The 22,708-nt window shown below is 43.4% G+C and overlaps 1 protein-coding gene across 2 annotated transcripts in view; it reads left to right on the forward strand.

Moving 5' to 3' along the window:
• The window catches only part of OTUD7A (OTU deubiquitinase 7A), a 388,339-nt gene that overhangs the window by 43,773 nt on the left and 321,858 nt on the right, over window positions 1-22,708 (forward strand). The window contains exons 5-6 of one of the 2 annotated variants that reach the window (XR_008705287.1): window positions 1,216-1,293; window positions 2,325-2,553. The gene's annotated coding sequence lies outside the window, so the exon portion shown is untranslated. Of the gene's footprint in view, window positions 1-1,215; window positions 1,294-2,324; window positions 2,554-15,755; window positions 15,946-22,708 lie in introns of those variants that run through there. The other variant, XM_055555716.1, reaches the window with a different exon arrangement.

Consider the following 22,708-nt stretch of genomic DNA (forward strand, 5'->3'; position numbering starts at 1 on the left):
AATGTATCCTCTCTGTTGGCAAGACTGGCTGCTGGGAATCTGCATTTTCATGATCACGTACAGATCCATTATTTCGTTTAGGGTGATGTACTGCTTTGTATGTAGAGTGTTCTGGGTCTGAAGCCTGTGGGGTGAGACAGTGGTGGCCTCCACCCTAGAAGCCCAGGTTAGTGAGATTTGAGGGAGGTTGCTGACTTAGAGAGAGATGGGGAGAGGTCCCAGGAACGGTGCTCTGTGGATGCATTATTTTTTGTCTTTGAAACATGAGCTAGAGCATCCTTTGAAACAATGTGTTTCAACACTGCAATCCCAGCTCCACCTGTCAAGCTTTTTTGTCCCATTTCACTCTGTAGTTTATATGTGGAACAGTAGATATTTTAGTTTTCCACACAGAAAATTTATAAAATTGAGTTTTGTGTTGCTTTGTTTTGACCAGTCATGGTCCATGGAGACTTTGACAGCTTCCGTTCGGTCACCAACTGTTCCTCTACCTTGAGGTTCTGTCTGCACCTGGATGTTTCCTGAGCTCGTGTTACAAAATTTGTCTTCGAGATTTGCCCTCTTGGTTATGGCAGGCCTGCTCTTCCTTTCTGAGCGATTCCACTGGACCAGCCAGGGTGGTCACGGAGCGCTGCCTCTTGTCGGCTCCTGGCCTCCCTCCAGGATTGAAGATGAAGCCTCTGCTGACTGACTCCTCATTTCTATCATGTTGGAAAGTCAGGGCAGCTGATGCGGTGTGCTATTGAAAGGAAGCTCTCTGTGTACCTCTTTGCAAGTGAAGGTGTTTGTCTGCTTCTTTGTGATGATTTTGCCCACAGGGAGGCTAGGGGGCCAGGCTGGGACACAGGCCATGTCAGAATCCTAGTCCTTCAATAGGACCTGCTCCTCTTGGAGCCTCTCTTTTCTCATCTCTATACTGGGTACACTGGTCAGACTGCTTGTTTTCTTCATTGTTGTTTCTTTGTCTTTTTGCCGGCAAACAGATGAAACTAGACAGAGCTGAGAACAGGTCTCCAGAGTCCCAGCGAGTCCCCATCACATCCAGTGGGTCTCAGGTGTGCTGACCTGAGAGGCTGGTGCTGGCAGAGCCCGGGCCTGTTTCCCCCTCATGGTTCTACCTCTCACACATTCGCCTGCATTTCTCATGGTGTGACTGTCATTCTCTTTCCACATGGGCTGACTCCCTCCTGACACCTCTCATCTACCTGGTGGCAGATGGCTGCCAACAGCTCCCTCACTTCAGACAGCTACCACCCATGACACCAAAGCACAGGCAACTAAAGAGCAAAATAGGTAAGTTACAGCAACGTGTAAACTTCTGCACCACAAGCAAGACCTTCAGGGAAGTGAAAAGACAACCCAAGGAAAAAGAGAAAATATTTGCAAAAAGGAACTCATATTCAGCATATATAAAGAATTCTTACAACTCAGTAGAAAAAAAGACAAATAGACCAACAGAAAACAGACAAAAAATTTGAATGGACATTTCTCCAAAGATGATACATAAGCAGCAGGTATATTTCCCAGGTGGTGCTAGTGGTAAAGGACCCACTTGCCAATGCAGGAGACGTAAGAGACATGGGTTTGATCTCTGGTTCGGGAAGATCCCCTGGAGGAGGGCATGGCAACTCACTCCAGTATTCTTGCCTAGAGAATTCCATGGACAGAGGAGTCTGGTGGTCTACAGTCCATGGGGTCTCAAAGAGTTGGGCACAATTGAAGCAACTTAGCACAAGCAGCACATGAAAAGATGCCCAACATACAATCATAAGAAAAACACAAATCAAAAGCACAATGAGAGTCTACTTCACACCCACTAGGACGTCTAGAACCAGAAGAAAAAGGTCAGCATTGTTGTGGAGGTAGAAAGATTAAAGCCATTACACATGGCTGGAAATATAAAATGGTGTAGCCTCTTTGAAAAACGGCTTGGCGGTTCCTCAAAAAATTAAACAGAATTTCCATATGACCCAGCAATTCTGCTCCTGAGTATATATTGAAGAGAAGTGAAAACACATGTCCCCACAAAGGCTTGTACATGAATATTCAACAATATTTTTTATAACAGCCAAAAAATAGAACCAACCCAAATACCCACCAACTGATGAATAGATAAATAATATATATTCCAGTCCACCATGGAGTGTTATGCAGAGTGGAATCCTTTTGTAAGTACATGGGGACCTTGTGCCCCTGTAACACAAACCTGGCGAAGAGCTGAGTTAGAGGGAGCAGTGGGTGTCCATGTGGGAAGATGGTAGTGTGTGTATCAATAGTGATGTCAGGATGAAGATAAATAATTGCCTTTGAATCATTTGGTCCAGAGCCTGGCACACCATACATACCAGCTGCAGCGGTTCCATCAGTGTCATGCTACACCTGGAAGAATGGAGAAATATGGTGCACAAAACATGATCCCAGGATAAACTTAACCTCAAGGAACCCGAAGACCAGTCTGAGAATATTAACGGATAATGCCCAGTTGCCTGCTTGTATGAGAATCTTTACAGGTTTCTGTCTGTATTGTACTGTCATTACTTTCTCTTGTTGCTTCCTGTGATATTAAATATTAAGAGATTGCCAACAGAAGTGAATAACAAGATCATTTGAGGGGAGCGAGGCAGGGATGAGCTTTCTCATGAACCTTTGCGTCTGACACTTGGAGCAAGAGTTAAGTAAAGTTTTACTGAAGTATAATTGATATACAATATTACATTCATTTCAGATGTACAGCATAGTGATTCAGTATTTTTATAGATTATACTATGAAGTTGTTTTAAAATATTAGCTACATGCTCTGTGCTGTACAATATATCCTTGTTCAGTTCAGTACAGTTCAGTCGCTCAGTCGTGTCCCCCTCTTTGTGACCCCATGAATTGCAGCACGCCAGTCCTCCCTGTCCATCACCAACTCCCGGAGTTCACTCAAACTTACGTCCATCGAGTCAGTGATGCCATCCAGCCATCTCATCCTCTGTAGTCCCCTTCTCCTCCTGCCCCCAATCCCTCCCAGCATCAGAGTCTTTTCCAATGAGTCAGCTCTTCGCATGAGGTGGCCAAAGTACTGGAGTTTCAGCTTCAGCATCATTCCCTCCAAAGAAATCCCAGGGCTGATCTCCAGAATGGACTGGTTGGATCTCCTTGCAGTTCAAGGGACTCTCAAGAGTCTTCTCCAACACCACATCTCAGGCATCTCATCTGCTATGTGAGCATTTCCTGCTTCACAGTGTCCAGGTGATGAGGACAGGGAAAAAAGAAGGAATTTGTGTACCTAGAATACTCACAAAGCCATAATTCAGTTTAGTTCAGTTCGGTCGCTCAGTTGTGTCCGACTCTTTGTGACCCCATGAACTGCAGCATGCCAGGCTTCCCTGTCCATAACCATCTCCCGGAGTTCACTCAAACTCATATCCATCGAGTTGGTGATGCCATCCAGCCATCTCATCCTCTGTCGTCCCCTTCTCCTCCTGCCCCCAATCCCTCCCACTATCAGAGTCTTTTCCAATGAGTCAACTCTTCACATGAGGTGGCCAAAGTACTGGAGTCTCAGCTTTAGCATCATTCCTTCCAAAGAACACCCAGGGCTGATCTCCTTTAGAATGGACTGGTTGGATCTCCTTGCAGTCCAAGGGACTCTCAAGAGTCTTCTCCGACACCACAGTTCAAAAGCATCAATTCTTCGGTGCTCAACTTTCTTCACAGTCCAACTCTCGCATCCGTACATGACCACTGGAAAAACCATAGCCTTGACTAGGCGGACCTTTGTTGGCAAAGCAATGTCTCTGCTTTTCAATGTGCTATCTAGGTTGGTCATAACTTTCCTTCCAAGGAGTAAGCGTCTTTTAATTTCATGGCTGCAGTCACCATCTGCAGTGATTTTGGAGCCCCCAGAAATAAAGTCTGACACTGTTTCTACTGTTTCCCCATCTATTTCCCATGAAGTGATGGGACCAGATGCCATGATCTTCATTTTCTGAATGTTGAGCTTTAAGCCAACTTTTTCACTCTCCTCTTTCACTTTCATCAAGAGGCTTTTGAGTTCGTCTTTACTTTCTCCATAAGGGTGGTGTTATCTGCATATCTGAGGTGATTGATATTTCTCCCAGCAATCTTGATTCCAGCTTGTGCTTCTTCCAGCCCAGTGTTTCTCATGATGTACCCTGCATAGAAGTTAAATAAGCAGGGTGACAATATACATATGACAAAGCCATAATTACTGTGGTGATAATTTCAATATCACAGCCTATGTGAGTAATATATGTATAATATATTACACACATGTACATACATGCAGACCTCATTTTATTGCACTTTATGCACTTCTCAGACATTATTTTTTTACAAATTGAGGATGTGGGGCAGTCTTCATACAATTGTTTCTTTCCCTGAGGAGACAGTGTTTCAAGAACTTGGCACCATTTTTCCCGATAACACCTGCTCAATTCTTGTCTCTGTCTCACATTTTAGTAGTTCTCCTAATATTTCAAGTTTTTTAATTGTTATTATATTTATTATGATAATCTTTGACAAGTGATCATTTTTTTCTTTTTTTACTGAAGTATCAGTTCAGTTCAGTTTAGTTCAATTCAGTCGCTCAGTCGTGTCCGACTCGTATAGTTGTATTCATTTCAGGTGTACAGCATAGTGATCCAGTATTTTTACAGATGGTAACTATAAAGTTGTTTTAAAACATTGGCTGCATTCTCTGTGCTGTATAATATATCCTTGTAGCTTATTTATTTTACAAAGTGCTAATTTGTAGCTTGTAATCCCTTCCCTTTCTCTTGTCCTTTTTCACTTCCCCTCACTCCACTGGTAAGCACTCCTTTGTTGTTTGTATTTTTGAGTCTGTTTTGTTATATTCATTTATTTGTATTATTTTTTAGATTCCACATGTAAATTTAGCCTATAATATTTGTCTTTCTCTGACTTACTCTTCTCAGTTTGATAATCTCTAGGTCCATCGATGTTGCTGCAAATGGCATTTTTTCATTCTTTTTTTATGGCTGTGTAAGATTCCATTATCCTGGAGTAGGAAATGGCAACCCACTCCAGTATTCTTGCCTGGAAAATTCCACGGACAGAGGAGCCTGGCAAGCTTCAGTACATAGAGTTGAAAAGAGTTGGACACGACTGAGCAATATTCCATTGTAGTTACACACCACAGCCTCTTTATCCATTCATCCGTTGATGGATACACAGATTGCTTCCATGTCTTGGCTATTGTAAATAGTGATACTATGAACATTGAGATGCACATATCTTCTCAAATTAGTGTTTTTGTTTTCTTTCAATGTGTACTCAGGAATGGAATTTTTGGATCATATTCTATTTTTAGCTTTTTGAAGAATCTATGCAGTTTTCCCAGAGAAGGCAATGGCACCCCACTCCAGTACTTTTGCCTGGAAAATCCCATGGACAGAGGAGCCTGGTAGGCTGCAGTCCATGGGGTCGCTAAGAGTCGGACACGACTGAGTGACTTCACGTTCACTCTTCACTTTCATGCATTGGAGAGGGAAATGGCAACCCACTCCAGTGTTCTTGCCTGGAGAATCCCAGGGATGGGGCAGCCTGGTAGGCTGCTGTCTATGGGGTCGCACAGAGTCGGACACGACTGAAGCGACTTAGCTGCAGCAGCAGCAGCAGCAGCAGCAGCAGCAGCATGCAGTTTTCCATATTGACTGCACCAGTTTACATTCCCACCAACAGTGGGATTCCCTTTTCTCCATACCCTCTCCAGCATTTGTTATTTGTAGACTTTTTGATGACAGCCATCCTGAATGCTGTGAGGTGATATTGTTGTTTTGATTTGCATGCCTCTAATATTTAGTTGGGTTTCCCTGGTGGCTCAGGTGGTAAAGAATCCGCTTGCAATGTGGGAGACCTGAGTTTGATCCCTGGGTTGGGACGATCCCCTGGGAGGAGGGCATGGCAACCCACTCCGTTATTCTTGCCTGGAGAATCCACATGGACAGAGGAGCCTGGTGGGCTACAATATGGAGCATCTTTTCATGTGTTTGTTAGCCATCTGTGTGTATTCTTTGGAGAACTGTCTACTCAGGTCTTCTACTTGTCTTTTGATTGAGTTGTTTGTTTGTTTTGATACTGAGCTATATGAACTTTTCACGTATGTTGGATAGTAACCACTTGTTGATCACATCATTTGCAAATACTTCGTTCCATTCCATAGATCTTCTCATTTTGTTCGTGTTTTCCTTTGTTGTGCAGAAACCTTTAAGTTTAACTAGGTCTCATTTGTTTATTTTTGCTTTTGTTTCCATTGCCTGAGGAAACAGATCCAAAAAAATACTGCTGTGATTTTTGTCAAAGAGTGCTTTACCTGTGTTTTCTTCTAGGAGTTTTATGGTTTCCAATCTTACATTTAGATCTTTGATCCATTTTGAGTTTATTTTTGTGTGTGGTATGAGAAACTGTCCTAGTTGAATTCTTTTACATGTAGCTGTTCAATTTTCCCAGCACCACTTTTGAAGAGACTGTCTTTTCCCCATTTTTATTCATGCTTCTTTTGTCATAGATTAATTGTGTGGATTTGTTTCTGGGCTCTCTATTCTGTTTCATTAATCTCTGTGTCTGTCTTTATGCCAGGACCATGATGTTTCAATTACTTTAGCTATATAGTATAGTCTAAAGTCAGAGAGCATAGTATATCTAGCTTTGTTTTGTTTTTTTTTTTCCCCACTCAAGACTGTTTTGGCTATTTGGGGTCTTTTGTGGTTCCATATAAATTTTAGGATTATTTGTTCTACATATGTGAAAAATGTCATGAGCATGTAGATAGAGATTGCATTAAATCTGTAGATTACATTGGGGAGTATGGACATTTTAACAATATTGATATTTCCAAATCATGAGCACAGAATATCTTTCCACTTCATTGTATTACCTTCAGTTTTCTTCATTAGTGACCTGTAGATTTCAGAGTACAAGTCTTTTGCCTCCATGGTTAAATTTATTCTTATATATTTTATTCCTTTTGACACAATTTTAAATGGATTTTTTTGTTGCTTTCTCTTTCTGATAGTTCATTGTTAGGATGTAGAAAAGCAACAGATTTCTGCATGGTAATCTTGTTTCTTAAAACTGTACTGGATTTATTTATTGGTTCTAATAAATTTTGGTGGAGATTTTAGTTTATACACACACACACACACACACACACACACTATCACGCCAGCTGCAAATAGTGACAGTGTTGCTTCTTCCCTTCCAGTTTGGATGCCTTTTATTTCTTTCCCTTGCCTGATTGTTGTGTCTCAGATTTCAAATACTTTGTTAAACACAAATGGTAAGAGTGGACATCCTTATCTTGTTCCTGATTTTAGAGGAAAAATTTTTAGCTTTTTACCATTGAGTATGATGTTAACTGTGGGTTTGCCATAAATGGACTTTATTATGTTGAGATATGTTCTCTCTATATTGACTTTGAGAGTTTTTATCATGAATGGTTATTAAATTTTGTAATATAATTTTTCTACAAATATTGAGATTACCGTATGACTCCTCTTCCTTGTGTTAATGTGGTATATCACATTCATTGGTTTGCAGATATTGAACCATCTTTGCGTCTGTGAAATAAATCCCACTTGATCGTGATGTATGATTGTTTTTATAATTGTTAAATTTAGTTTGATAATGTTTTGTTGCGGATTTTCTCATGTACTGATATATTCATCATAGATATTGGCTTGTAATTTTACTTTTTATAGTGTCTTTATCTGATTTTGATATCAGAGTAGTGATGATCTCATAAAATGAATTTGGGAGTATTCCTTCCTCTTCAATTTTTTGGAGTAGTTTGAGAAAAATAGGTATTAGCTGCTCTTTATATGTTTGGTAGAATTCACCCATGAAGTTGTCCAGTCCTGGACTTTTGTTTGCAGGGAGGTTTTTAAAATTCTTATTATTACTAATTCAGTTTCACTACTAACGATTGATCTGTTCAGATTGTTTGTGTTTTCCTGATTCAGTCTTAGGGGATTATATGTTTATAGAAATTTATCCACTTTTTCTTTGTTGACCAGTTTTTTTGGCATATAGCTGTTCACCGTATTCCTTTATGATTTTTTTGTGTCTTTGAAATATCGGTTGTAATTTCTCCTTATTCTTACGTTGTTTACCTGAGTCCTCTCTCTTTCTTTTCTTAGTGAGCCTATCTAAAGTCTTGTAAATTTTGCTCAAGTTTTCAAAAACAAATTCTTGGTTTGATTGATCTTTTACTATTTTGTTTTTTCTTTTTTTGGTCTCTATTTTATAGTAATTTCCTCCTGAATTTTATTATTTCCTTCTGCTGAAGGGTTTGTTTATTCTTATTTTTCTAATTTCTTTAGATGGTAGTTTAGGTTGTTTAAGATTTTTCTCATTTCTTGAGGTAAACCTTTCTCACTCTAAAATTCCCTTTTAGAACTGATTTTGCTGTATCTCTTAGTTTTTTGTTTTTTTTTTTAAGATTTTTGAAAGTTGTGTTTTTATTTTTATTTCTCTCAAAGTATTTCATGATTTCCTCTTTATTTATTTTATTTTATTTAACTTTACACTATTGTATTGGTTTTGCCATATATCAAAATGAATCTGCCACAGGTATACATGTGTTCCCCATCCTGAACCCTCCTCCCTCATTTTTTGTAGTGTGCTGTTAAGTCTCTGTGTGTTTGTTTCCCTGGTTTTTTCCTCTTAATTTACTTCTAGTTTCATACTGTTGTAGTTGGGAAAAGTGTTTGATATAATTTCTGTTCTCTTACATTTGATTAGACTTGTTTAGTGGGCTGCCGTGCGCTCTGTCTTTTCTACTGTTTTTGCGTGGAATGGCCTGTAGATATATATATATTAAGTCCAACTAGTTTAATATGTCATTTAAAACCACTAGTGCCCTGTTACTTTTCTACCTGGATGACCTATCCGTTGATGTAGTGGGGTGTTATAATCCTCTACTACTATTATATTATTGTCAGTTTATCCTTTTGTGTCTGTTACTATTTGCTTTATTTATTTAGTTGCACCCATATTAGGTGCATATATGTTAGTGAATATTAGAGCCTCTTATATCGATCCCTTTATCAGTGTATAATACCTTTCTTTGTCTTTTGTTATAGGGTCTTTTTCAAAGCCTAATTTGTCTTTTATTAGTATTGCTACCCCAGATTTCTTTGGTTTCCATTGCATGAAGTATCTTTTTCCATTCCCTCATTTTTGGTCTGTGAGTCTCTTTTAAGCAGCATATAGATAGTTCTTTTTTAATCCAATCAGCCACTGTTTGTCTTTTGATTGGAGCATTTAATCCATTGAGATTTAAAAGAAAAACACCAATACAGTATACTAACGCATATATATGGCATTTAGAAAGATGGTAACAATAACCCTGTGTACGAGACAGCAAAAGAGACACTGATGTACAGAACAGTCTTATGGACTCTGTGAGAGAGGGAGAGGGTGGGAAGATTTGGGAGAATGGCATTGAAACATGTAAAATATCATATATGAAACGAGTTGCCAGTCCAGGTTCGATGCACGATACTGGATGCTTGGGGCTGGTGCACTGGGACGACCCAGAGGGATGGAATGGGGAGGGAGGAGGGAGGAGGGAGGAGGGTTCAGGATGGGGAACACATGTATACCTGTGGCGGATTCATTTTGATATTTGGCAAAACTAATACAATTATGTAAAGTTTAAAAATAAAATAAAATTAAAAAAAATAAAGTAATTGATGATAGTTATGTACTTATTGCTATTCTGTTATTCGCTTTCCAATTGTTTTGTTTTTCTTTGTTCTTTTTCCTCTCAGTTTCTTCCCTTGTGGTTTGATGATTTTCTTTAGTGGTATACTTGCATGCATTTCTCTCTATTTTTTGTATATTCATTGTAAGATTTTTGATTTGTGGTTACCACGGCATTCATATGTGTTGACCTATAACCGTAAGAGCTTATTTTAAACTGTCATTTAAGTTCAGACACATTCTATAAGATCTATATTTTATACTCTCCTCACACACAAATTTTGTGGTTTTGATGTCATATTTTACATTCATCCCTTATCTGATTGTTGTAGAGCTGGTTTTACAATTTTGACTTTTAATCTTAGTACTAACTTATTCAAGTGGCTGATTCATAGCCTTTACTAGTAGGACTTTGGCTTCCCTATAAATTACTACTTCTTGTAGCCTTTTCCACTTACAGAAGACCCTTTAACACTTATTTTACAGCTGGCTTAGTATTTATGAAGCTCTTAGTTTTTCCTTGTCTGAGAAGTTCTTTTTTCTTCCTTTGATTCAGAATGATAACCTTGCTATATAGAGTATCCTAGGTTGTAGGTTTTTCCCTTTCGGCATTTTAAATATGTCATGCCACCCTCTGCTGGCCCTTCAGAAAAAACCAGTCAAAATAAACAAAGAGTCTTGTTTTCCCTTGTACATGCCTCTCTGCTTTTCTCTTGCTGTCTTTAAAATTCTCTCTAACTTCTGCTGTTTTAATTATGATATGTCTTGGTGTGAGTCTGTTTGGGTTCATCTTGTTTGGGGTTCTCTGTATTTCCTGTACCTGGATATCTGTTTCCTCCTTCAGTTTCAGTAAGTTTTTAGCCATAATTTCATCAAATACATTTTTGAACCCTTTCTCTCTTCTCCTATAGGACCCCTATAGTGTGAAAGTTAGTACATTTGGTGTATGAGAGAGATCTTCAAGTGTCCTCACTTAATTATTTTTCCTGTTTGCTGTTCTGATCAGGTGATTCTGTTATACCATCTTCTAGATCACTTATGCATTTTCTGTGTCACCTACTCTGCTGCTGGTTCCTTCTAGTGTGTTTCATTTCATTTGTTGTATTCTTCAGCTCTGACTGGTTCTTTTCTCTCTTTTCTAGTCCCTTGTTAAAATTCAAATTGTGTTCAGCTGTTCTTTTCTCAAGTTCAGTTACTATTTTTGTTAATAATTCTTGAATTCTTCACTGGTAAATTATTTATCTCTATTTTATTAGTTTTTTCAGGATTTTTTTTCTCTTTCATTTATAACAAATTCCTTTGTCTTCTCATTTTGTTTATCTTTCTCTGTTTCTATCACATTAGTTGAAATAGTCACCTGTCTGGTCTCGAAGGGATGTCCTTGTGTGGGAACCTCCTGTGCGATTTTTGTGTGTCCACTGGCTTTGCTGGGGGAGCTGGATCTGGTGTGAACATTGGGTCATATCTTCCCCCAGGATGTGTTGGCAGCTAACAACATGGTAGGGGGTGGGGCTGGAGATGAAGGGGCTAGAGCTAGAGCCAGGGCCAGGTGTGAACCAACTTTCTCCTGGGTTCAGCGACCATCATCGCTCTATCAGGGGCAGGGCAAAGAAAAGGTCAGCTCAGTGTACTTATCTTCCTGGTGTCAGACCCTAGGACTGGGTACCCAATATGTGGTTACAACCCCTCACTCCCTTGGGAGGATCTCTGAGCCCGTGTAATACCTTTAACTCTTCTATATCCCCTCCCGGCAGTGCTTGTACCAACCTGATCACTCTCTTCCCTTCCTGCCTGACTTTGTGTGGCTTTCACGGCCTTGGTTGTAGCAGTCTTCCTGCAGGTCTCCAGGTTGTTTCGAGTGGGAATGTTCCGCATGTAGATTTATTTCGATGTGTCTTCCTACTCCACCATCTTGATCTCAACCCCTGATTAGTGATCTTTGATGTGACTGTTGCAAAAAGATTACAGCCTGCTGAAGGCTTAGCAGTTAGGTATTTCAATTAAGGTATATACATTAATTTTTTGACAGAATGCTATTGCACACTTAATAGACTAGTAAACCTAACTTTTATGTACATTGGAAAACAAGAAAATTTGTGTGATTCACCACTTATTGTGATATTCGCTTTATTAAAGCAATGGTCTGGAACCAAATGCATAATATCTCCAAGGTCTGCCTGTATAGTATATAAACAGTATAAATTTATATGAAAATTAGTTATTGACTTGTGCACCTAATATGTGATCACCTTTTAAAACAGATTATGCAAATTAAATAAGTTGAAATCTTAAAATTCCATCTTATAAATAACCACTTTTGATACCTACCTGGAATGATTTGGTTTCTGTTCAAACATATAGATTGTATTTTTTTTTTCACTGAACATATATGAAATATCCTTGTGTGCTAATAAATGCAGATTTATAACATCATTTTTTTTACTTTTTGTTTTCAGATAATTTTAGACTTACAGGAGGCTTGCAAATATAACATTTACTTAAGTTTCCTACATTTAACTTAGTGGCAGCTTCCTTGGATCTATTAGGCTTCCATAGAAGCACATAGTTTTTAGCTTTTGTTTTTTTCCCTGAGCCATTTTGCCCAACTAAAAACAATTGATGGACTTATTTTATCCACAGTTAATAACAGTCGAGGAAGGGCTCTGTCCTTCATTCGATCCTTGCTTTTAAACTTTATTTTTGTAGATCAAATCCCACTGTTGTTTTAATCTCCTAGTATTTGGAGATTAGCAGCTGTTTCATTTTACACTTGGCAAATCTGTAAATTTATGGGCTCTCTCTCCTTTCATGACTCCTTGCAAATCAGCCAGTTCTTTTCTGAGCTCATGTTTCTTGCTTCACCTTATCAAACCCAGCAAACAGCAAACCCCACGCACACCTGATGCTGAGGCCTCCACCCTCAAGTGCAGGATCTGCCCTCCAGATGTTACCTGGAAATAATTTCAGTGAACCTTTCCTCATTCTTGCAGTCTCAGATAAGAGTGTCCTTCCTGCTCTTTGCCCAACCCCCACGGCCACATCTACATAAACTAATATCATTTACAATAGCAACCCACTACTAGATACCCATTTCATTTTTTTTTCAGTATATATTTTTAAATTTATTTATTTATTTATTTTTTGGGAGCCTAATTACTTTACATAGATACCCATTTCTGGGTCAGTCACTGTAAGCTCAGTTGTGCTTTGGTAACAACTTTAGGATTGCAGTGGTTTACACAGGTGTATTGCGCACTCTCCTTTTGGGCCTATCTTGGGTCGTTAGCGGCCTGTGGAATGCAGACTGATGGAGTGGTCCCTGCAGAAAATGTTGCAGGTGGGCAGGGGTGGAGGTGTTATGGAGGACTGTGCAGTGCCCATCAGGCTCCCTCCAGGAGGTGGCAGGACACTTCTGCCTGCTCTTTTATTTGCCAAAACAAGGCTGTGGCTTCATTCCCAGGGGCAGGGGGGCCACTGTCACCCATCACCTGGAAGGAGGCCGGACTGCCTCAACAGCAGCAGCAGCGGTGACCATAATATCCTTTTGTTGAAATTATCAGCTTCCATTTTTCTTCTTAGAAACAGAGATGTTATGACCATCCTGTGTCCATACCTCTGTTTGATCCTAACCTTTCATTTTTCTGAGGATAAGTTGATAGACATAGATTAACTATGTTAAAATGTTTGATGTCGAGGCTGCTACTGGCCCACACGGCACGTCTCTGTGTACAGATGGGAAGCAGGCAGGCGGGTTTGTCAGGTTGGTGGCCACTTGGGGTCAGCAAGAAGGTGGGGTCCTTCACAGCCCGGGCCTGGGGTATGTTTTGGCTGGAGACTGGCAGCTCAAATTCAAGCTCCACTGGCCCTCCTCCCCTCAGAGGGTAAGGCAGTGTACCACCTTAGCTGTGGGAAAGATTTACCAAAAACCCGGAAAGTGCAGGTTGCCATTCAGAACCAGTTCGTGCTTTCAAAAACCACTCGTGTGTACTGACTTGCGAGCAGTAAGTGAAGAAAGGCCCAGAGTAGAAACATTCATTGTATAAAATTCCTTCTAATCTGTAAACGATATTGAGTTTCTGGATAGAGCACGACACAACAGAAAAACGTGACTGAAATACACCAAATCTCCTGGTGTTTGATATCTTATTTGTGAAACGGAAGCTGCCTTCCTTAGAATTCTGTGGTTTTATCAATGCTGGCTTCTCCAGACTTGTAGCAAAATCTCTCAGGAGAGCTGTGGGTGTTTGGGAAATGAGCCAGAGTGGTGTGAAGACAAAGAGGAAAATATGTAATGGCTGAACTTGGAGGAAAAGCTCTGGGCAGCAACCTGAGTGACCTTGAAATAGGTAGGGCTTGGAAACCCGCAGGCTCGAGACCCTGTCATATGACGCTGTCATAGAAACCACAGTGTTCATAGCCTCGGTCCGGACATACCAGGAGCTGCCTCGCTTTGTTATTCATTTCCGACTTGGGTTCCCATGAATGCAGTTCTACAGTTTTATTGTTTTTGTGAGTTCAACTAGAGAGGGCAGTTTGGCTTTTTAAATTTCTTTATTCACTTGTCTTTTTATATGTGTTGTTGCATGACAGGTTCGGGTCCCCTTTCTAGTGCCGTCCTCTGAACATGGAGTGGGTGGGCCCTGCTGGCTGTCATCCATGCCGATTCCATGAGGGTGGGACCTTGTCTCCCACCATGGTGGACCCTACCCTGTGCACTTCTCAGCACCTGCCTTAGAACTTACTGGTTGTTTCAGTCATGTTTTACTGATACGATGCATGGTTTTTTTAAGTACTTAAGGCAGTTGTCCGGAGAAGGCGATGGCACCCCACTCCAGTACTCTTGCCTGGAAAATCTCATGGGCGGAGGAGCCTGGTAGGCTGCAGTCCATGGGGTCGCTAAGAGTCGGACACGACTGAGCGGGCCTTGGTTGAAGGACAGTGGCAGAGGGGCCAGAAGCTCCAAATGCCTAAAGAATCGGAATGTCCATTATCCAGGTGACCCAGAGCTGGTACCTTGCTGGGAAGATGTGTCTTCATCTGTAAGAGAGGATGAATGTACATCACTCCGCTGCCCTCCGGGATGGCCGTGATGATTAGGTGGAGGACAGATGTGAGGGGTCACCCACATTTGGGGCCACGAGCTCACAATGGCAGAGTGGTTGCACTGTGAGCCATCTGATTCATAGCTCTTTGTGAGGGGCTGTTACTTTTGCTGCTAAAGTTGGCTGCCCATAAAGCACTGTGCCTCAGAGGGAGCAGAGCGCAGGGTATAAGCCACCATCTGCCCTGCAGTTTGGGAATGTGGGAAGGACCACCCTCCCTCAAGAAGCCCTGATCCTGTTGGCAGAGAGCAGGCTGCAGATAAGTGTCCATGTGTGGGGAAAAACTTGACAAATGTCCTGGCAACATCACAATAAATGTGACTGGGAAATTTTCACAAATGTCCTGGCCAAGAGTATTTGGGGAGACATTTCCACATGGCGTGGATTTGGGCAATTGCAAACCTCGTACAGCATCCTGGGCCTCCTGAGAGGCAGGGGCAAGGCTGGGAGTTCTCATTTGTGCCTCTCCTGAGGAACCAGGGACAAATGCTAATAAGGAAGGCCCACTGCCTCCTTCGCAGCCTCTGGGACTCCAGAGCCGGGACAGGTGACCCTGAGCGAGCGGAAGGTCCTTCCCATCTTAGCAAGGGAGGTCAGTCACCCAGAGCTGTTGTGTCACAAATACTTGGCCAGTGTGTACATGGATTCATACCTGTGTACATATTAACAGGTCAGGAAACATGGAACTTGGCATAATTTTTCAATTCCATTTTCTTAAATGTTAGAATCCATCTTTATATCTTAGCGTTGCTGGAGTTAGGATGTCGGGGGCATGCCATGACCAGGGTGGGCAGGCCTTCCAGCTTTCCAGGCTTTTGACACCCAGCAGGCCTGTGTCCCAAGCCTGGGCAGTGGGGCGGGCCCTGGAGGATGGTTCTGCCCTATGAATTGTGACTGGGAGTGATTGTGTGTCTCTTCCAGGCTGGAGTGTTGGTGTGAAGGTGTGTGACCCTTCAGAGCTGTCCTGCCCTCTGCTTGGTGATGAACAGTGTAGGGGTGGGGTGGGGGCTGCCCCATCAGTCTCTGGCCCTGAAGTGGGAGAGGTCCTAGAGCACCACCTGATTGACTTCAGCGCATCATGACTATACTGCAGGGTCTGGAAATGAATCAGGTGGGTGTGAGCTGCCAGGGTACTGGCTGGAACTGATGCTCTCACTGCTTTTTCCTCTTTTTCCCTTTTTTTCCCCCCTTTCCTCTCTTTTTCTCTACAAGCTGTTATCAGACTGATCCTGTATCTTAGAACCAAGACAGTATGATAATTCCTCTGGTTGGTTTCCAGCTTTCCTGGCTAAGGAATCTTCAGGCATTCTCAACAAAACCGGAAAGAAGACACTTGTCTGCAGTGGCAGGAACTGGGCATGCGCATTTCAGGATATTCTTATTTATTGAAACATGTTGAAAACTAAAAAACTCTGCAAAAATGGTGAACCTGGAGGTTTCCCCATTTATGTTTCATGATGCAAAAATAGGTTCCCTTAAAAGATAATGCTTTCCTTCAGTAAATTTGGGAAAATATTCTATATTCTCAGTTTGTCCTTGAAGATTAGCAGTGCCCACTATAAGATCAAAGGCTCTGAGAAGACCTGAAGTTTAGTCAAGCGGAATCCAGTATTTTTCAATCCTCCTCTACCCCAGCCCCATACATCTCTCAGGCGCAGTGTTTACAAGGAAGTTAGTACATGAAATGTGCAATTTGCCGAATCCTGGTGCCGTAGAATGGTGCTTGATCCCATCTAAAAGCTGCAGGATGTGTCATCAAGGAAGTCATTAGGATATAGTGTTTATTATGACATAGTTATTCCTTTTCTAGTCTTTTCTAACAGCAATTTTTTTGTGCTCCATCTGTATACAAGGCTTCCTATCCTGGCTGTACATAGAACACTCATGTCCAGCCCAGGACCCTGTGCATGAGTGTCAGTGTGAGGAGGGCCCCCGGAAACCTGCAGGTCCCTGGCCGTCACCAGCACCCGCACAACAGGGCTGTCCTGGCACAAGGCCTGGGGATCAGCATGGAGAACATGCAGTACATGACAGATTCCCTGACCTGTGAGAGACCCCCCTACCAGATGCCTTGCTTCTGCCCTCTCTCTGCCTGGGGCTGGGTTCTGGAAGGTCCTGGCCCGGAAGACCCAGCGTGGGACCCCAAGGGAGCCCACATGATGAGTCTAGACCTCATGGCTGTGTTTGTGTGCTTTAGAAACGACAGCTAGGCACCTGTATTTTAGTGGAGGCCATCACGTGTTAGGGCCAAGGCCACTGAGGACCACGGGGAGAGTTCGCCAAGGTGGCCACTGTGAGGCTGAGGGGTGGGTAGGGGGCTGGGGGCCAAAGCCCTGGACAGGGCTGTGCTTCCTGCGAGGCTTGGTGCACAGTGGAGGGCCTGGCCTTCGCACCTGTGGCCGGGTACCCGCACAGTGGTGCGATGGAGGGAGATGCTGGTGGGGATGGCAGGAGAGGGGACTTCACAGCAGCTGGACAGGCTCTTCATCATGGATGCCTTGCCTTTCAACTGTCATAAGAGGGATCTGGACTCCTTTGATGAGGCAGTTCTTCTGGAATTTGTTCAGGTTCAAAAGACATAAATTGGCCCTTTAATCGGGCCATGACATGACTTCAGGGCTTGAGTTTTAACCGTGCTGTGAAGCCTCTCCCAAGGCTGCAGCTTCTCTCCTGCAGCAAGTGCTGCTGGAAATGAGGCAGAACAATTCAACTTCTGCCCCTTTTACATTCAGATGACCTTGTGGTGGCTGAACACAAGGTGCTGTCCTCGGCCAGCAGATCTGTAGCTGCCCGATTCTGCAGGTCAGCACCATGGGCACAGGGCCTCCGGGGAGAGTGGTAAAGCCCCAGATGGACGTCCTGGAGATGGGTTCAGCGGGGACATTCTGGTCTGATACGGCACTGGGTGTGGTGATTCAGGGATGCTTACAGAAATATGGAAGTGCGGTCCCATTCCCAGGGTATCTTCGTTAATGCTCCCCAGGTGCGCCAGCTGTGCAGCTGGGGTGTGAGGCTGGGGACGGGACTGAGCAGGACTCAGGTCAGCGCCTCGCCCTTGAGTGCTGAAGAGCGGCTCTCAGGGACCCAGCATCTTCCTATCTGCTCACTCCTCCCCCACCAGGTCTACTCGGGCCACCCTGTGTGGACGGGGATGTGATGAGCGAGACACTGGCCCATCAGCACCCCTCTCTTCGCTCCACCCAGCCTAGGGACCTCACTCCCAGCTCTCCCCGCCTCCCTGGCCGAGGCCACGCCTCTCCCTGCAGCATGTGGGCCTAGGTGGACTCCGTGGGCCCAGTGCTTCCCGTGCTTCCCTGCCCCCCAGCCCTGGGAGCGCTTCTCCAGCTGCCTGCAAGATGCTTTCACCTCCAATGCCCACATATGTTCTCATTCCCTTTTTCTTCTCAAAGGACCAAAAGATGTGTGTGCTCATGACACACACACAACATGCACAGTAAGCCACAACTTATCCTCATATGGGCTTCCCTGGGAGCTCAGACTGTAAAGAATCCACCTGCAATGCGGGAGACCTGGGTTTGACCCCTGGGTCGGGAAGATCCCCTGGAGAAGGGCATGGCAAACCACTCCAGTATTCTTAGTTGGACGATTCCATGGACAGAGAGGCTAGTCCATGGGGTAGCAAATAGTCAAACATGACTGAGGGACTTTCACTTCACTTACCTCATATATGTTTATTTATGCTGCACACACCACACACACCACATGTGTGCAGTCACATGTGCACTCACACACACACACCATGCACAAGTGCACTTATGTACATCCATATGCATGCCCCTCCTATACAAAAGAGCCCAAGGAGGTGACAGTCTGATGCACTAAATGTCCTTGATCCCTGTTGATAGGGGTAAAGGACAGGGTGGAAAGCCAATCAGCGACAGCCAGCAGACTTTGAAGGCTCCCTCCAGCTCCCTGAAATGCCACGTACAGTGGCCTGGGATGCAGTGTGAGAGTCCAGGCTGGACCTTCTCCAGGGATCAGGGTCAGGAGCTCGGAGGAGAGGCAGGGGCTTTGCTCAGCCATTGACCACCCTGTCCATACAACTCCTTTCCTGCTGCAGGCCTTGGAGCTGGGCCCCTCCCACCCTACTCTTGGTGGACACCTGCCAGCCCCATTCCCAAACTGACTGCATGGTCACCTGTGTTCTGGTTCTCATCTGTCACCAGGACCCTTGCTGGATTCTTATTCCTGCTGCCTCCTCCCACTATAGACACATACAAGCCACACACATAACCATGTATGCACATACACCACGTACACCCTGTGTACCAGACATCACACCCCTCATCTTCCCCACACCACGTGACATACTGTGCACACCCCCCCAGCATGCATACCCATCACATCAATCACAGGCCCCTGTAATTCATTTATTCACTCTGTCTGCCTCCCTCTGTCCCTGCTCTCCTGTTGCAGCCATCAATGTCTTTCTCTGACCTGAAATATTATTATCTTTTCCACCAAATGTCATTTAAATTGCTCCTAATGGTAGAGACTGAGACAGGAGGTTAAATCTGTGCACCCACTCTGGAGTGCCCATTATGTGCATAATGCATTTAATGCATTTTCTCCTTGGCTCTGCCCCTCCCTCCTCAACAGGACACCCTCAGACCCGGCTCCTGTGGTGTGCACATGCAAGGCTGCTCCATCCGCAGACACTTAGCATGGCATGAGCCTGATTGAATATGGGGCTTTCCCATCAGAAGAAGCCTTGCCTTGCCCTGCTGGGTGTCCTTCAGCGTTCAGAACCTCCTGGGCACAGATGTCAAACTGGCTGACACTGCAGAGCTGAGAGAGACAGGTGTTCATGAGCAATTCCGGAAGGGACCGAGTTAGTCCTTAAAGCACCCATCCTCCAAGCTTAGTCCAGAACCACTGGGGATATGGCTCATTTTAGCAGCACGTAGAGCCTGCTGAAATTACCAGTGGTGATGGTGGTTGTATTAATCAGCTCAGGCTGCCATTACAGAACTCCACAGACTAGGTAGCTTAAACAACAGACATTTATATCTCACAGCTCTGGAGGCTGGATGTCCAGGATCAAGGCACCGGAATGCTGGTTTCTGGTGACGCCACACTCCTCTGTTGAAGGTGGTCACCTTCTCGCCATGTCTTCACCTGGCCTCTTCTGTGCACGCATGGGAGCGAGAGATCTCTAGTATCTCTTCCTCTTCTTGGAAGAACACTGATCTTACTAGATCAGGGCCCCACCCTTAAGACCTCAATTAAGCTTAATTACCTCCAAGGCTCCTATCTCAAGGTATGCTCATGTTGTGGGTTAGGGCTTCAGCAGGTGAATTTGAGGAGCATGCTATTCAGTCTGTGACAGTGGCAGAGTTTTCAGCTCAGCTCTGCTGCCTGCTCTGGCCTCCCTCAACTGCTCTCCCTTGTCTCCTGTGTACCTTTCATGTAGGTAGGTAGCTAGCTTTCTGGAGCTCTGGGTGTGAGCTCACAGTTAGGCCAGCATGCCACATTGGCAGGGATACTTTCTCTGCCTCCTGGAATGGTCTCCCTCCTCCTGCCACCTGATAAGCTGCATTGTCCTCTTCAACCTGACTGCCTGGTACTAAATTCTGCAAGAAGTGCTGGGGAGAGCCTGGTGCAAGTCTTTTGGATCTATCACTGTATCTTTCCCTGGAAATGGGGGAAAAGACACTTGATGTCACTGGGTCCAATTAGATAGACTTTGTGGAAATTTTCAATAGATTAAACAGTGATATTCACAGGAAGATAATTATTGTACCTGTTATCACTGAAAATATCTCAGTGTATCAAAAATCTGTTCAGGTATAAATAACAGAAAACTGACCAGTGGATTGCCTCTCACACATAAGGAAGGAGGTTCCTAGCATTGGTCCAGAGGCTTCACCCTCTGGTTAACATCTCTGTAATTCTCCTGACCACCTGGCCACAAAATGGCTGCTGAAGCACTAGCCATTATGTGCTAGTTCAAGGGAGAAAGAAGGGTCAGTGCCAGCTGTTTATAATTTTTTTTTAATCAATATTGCGAAGATTTCCTAGAAATCTGACAGGGAGGTTTATACTTGGGTTTTACTAGCCAGAGCTGGGTCATATGGCTACCTCTGGCTCAGAGGGAGGCAGAGAAGAACAGTGTTGTCTCACACTAACTGGCATTGGCTTACACTCAGCAAGATCTATCACCTGAGGCCAGGGATGTGAACCCACCACCACCATTCAAACTAGGTTCTGATGGTGAATCAGGAGGGGACTGGTGCTGGATAGATGACAAACAAAAGTAACCTCTCTCATGGGATACGATTTACTGCCTAATAGCTGGGATTCAATGTTGCCAGTGCTACAGAAGCCTGGTGTGCTGCAGTCCATCAGGTCACAAAGAGTCAGACATAAATTAGCAACTGAACAACAAAAGAGCTGCCAGTGGTAGAAAGGTTACTAGATTCTCTGACAGGGACTCTTCACGTGTTTCTTACCTGGGCTGTGAATAGAAAACAGTATGGAGGGTGAGGAGTCAGGTGTGAATCTCACCTGGTGGAACGCAGGTATGGGTCCTGATCCGAGTGTGTCCTCCACTCCCTCCTGCCCACCAGCTGCCCCCTGCCCTCCCTACGCCTGTCTCCATTCCTGCTGGCGTCTGTCTTGCGCATGCTCCATACCTCTCTGTGCCTTGGCTTCCTGTTGGCTTTGCTTTTCATTCAGTCACCACTTTGGTCAACTGTGCAAGAAGTCTAAAAAGGAAAGTGTCTTCAACAGGTAGTGCTGGAAAAGCTGGACAGCTACACAAAGCTGACATGATGTGACTAGAGCACTCCCTCACACCACATGCAGAAATAAACACAAAATGGATTGAAGACATAAACATAAACCTTGAAACCATAAAACTTCCAGAAGAGAACATAGGCAAAACACTCTCTGACATAAATTGTAACAATATTATCTTGAATCAGTCTCCTAAGGCAAAAAAGATAAAAGCAAAAAAAAACACAAAAAACAACCAAAATAAATGGGACCTGATTAAAGTTAAAAGCTTTTGCGTAGCAAAGGAAATCACTGACAAAATGAAAAGACCTACAGAATGGGACAAAATTATTTGCAAATGATGTGATCAACAAGGGAATAATACCCAAAATACATAAACAGCTCATACAACTAAATACCAAAAAACAAACAACTAAATCAAAAGATGGGGAAAGAACTGAATAGCCGTTTCTCCAAAGAAGACATACAGATGGGCAACAGGCACATGAAAAGATGCTCAATATTGCTAATTATTAGAGAAATATAAATCAAAACAACGATGAACTGTCACTTCATACCAGTCACAATGGGGAAGTGACCAATGATTTTACCAATAACAAATGTTGGGGAGGATGTAAAGAAAAGGAAACCCTTGTATACTATTGGTGGGAATGTAAATTGGTGCAGACAACTATGGAAAACAGTATGGAGGTTCCTCAGAAAACCTGAAGTAGAACCACCATATGATCCACCCATCACGCTCAGAGAAAAATGAAAACGAATTCAAAAAAGGTACGTGCACCCCAGTGTTCTGAGTGACACTATTTTCAATAGCCATGACATGGAAGCAACCAAAGGGTCCTTCAGCAGATGACTGGACAAAGATGTGGCATATATGTGTAGTGGAATATTACTCAGGCATAGAAAAAATGAAATGCTGCCGTTTGCAGCAATGTAGATGGACCTAGAAAATACTGTACTTAGTGCAGTGTCAGGCAGAAAAAGACATGCTGTATGGTGTCCCTTATCTGTGACATCTAAAAAATAATACAACTGAACGTATATGCAAAACAGTGACTCACAGATACATAAACAAACTTGTGATTACCAAAGGAGAGCGGGAAGGGGGAGGGGCA

Source organism: Bubalus kerabau, chromosome 19 (genome assembly GCF_029407905.1).
Source record: "Bubalus kerabau isolate K-KA32 ecotype Philippines breed swamp buffalo chromosome 19, PCC_UOA_SB_1v2, whole genome shotgun sequence".
NCBI lineage: Eukaryota > Metazoa > Chordata > Mammalia > Artiodactyla > Bovidae > Bubalus > Bubalus kerabau.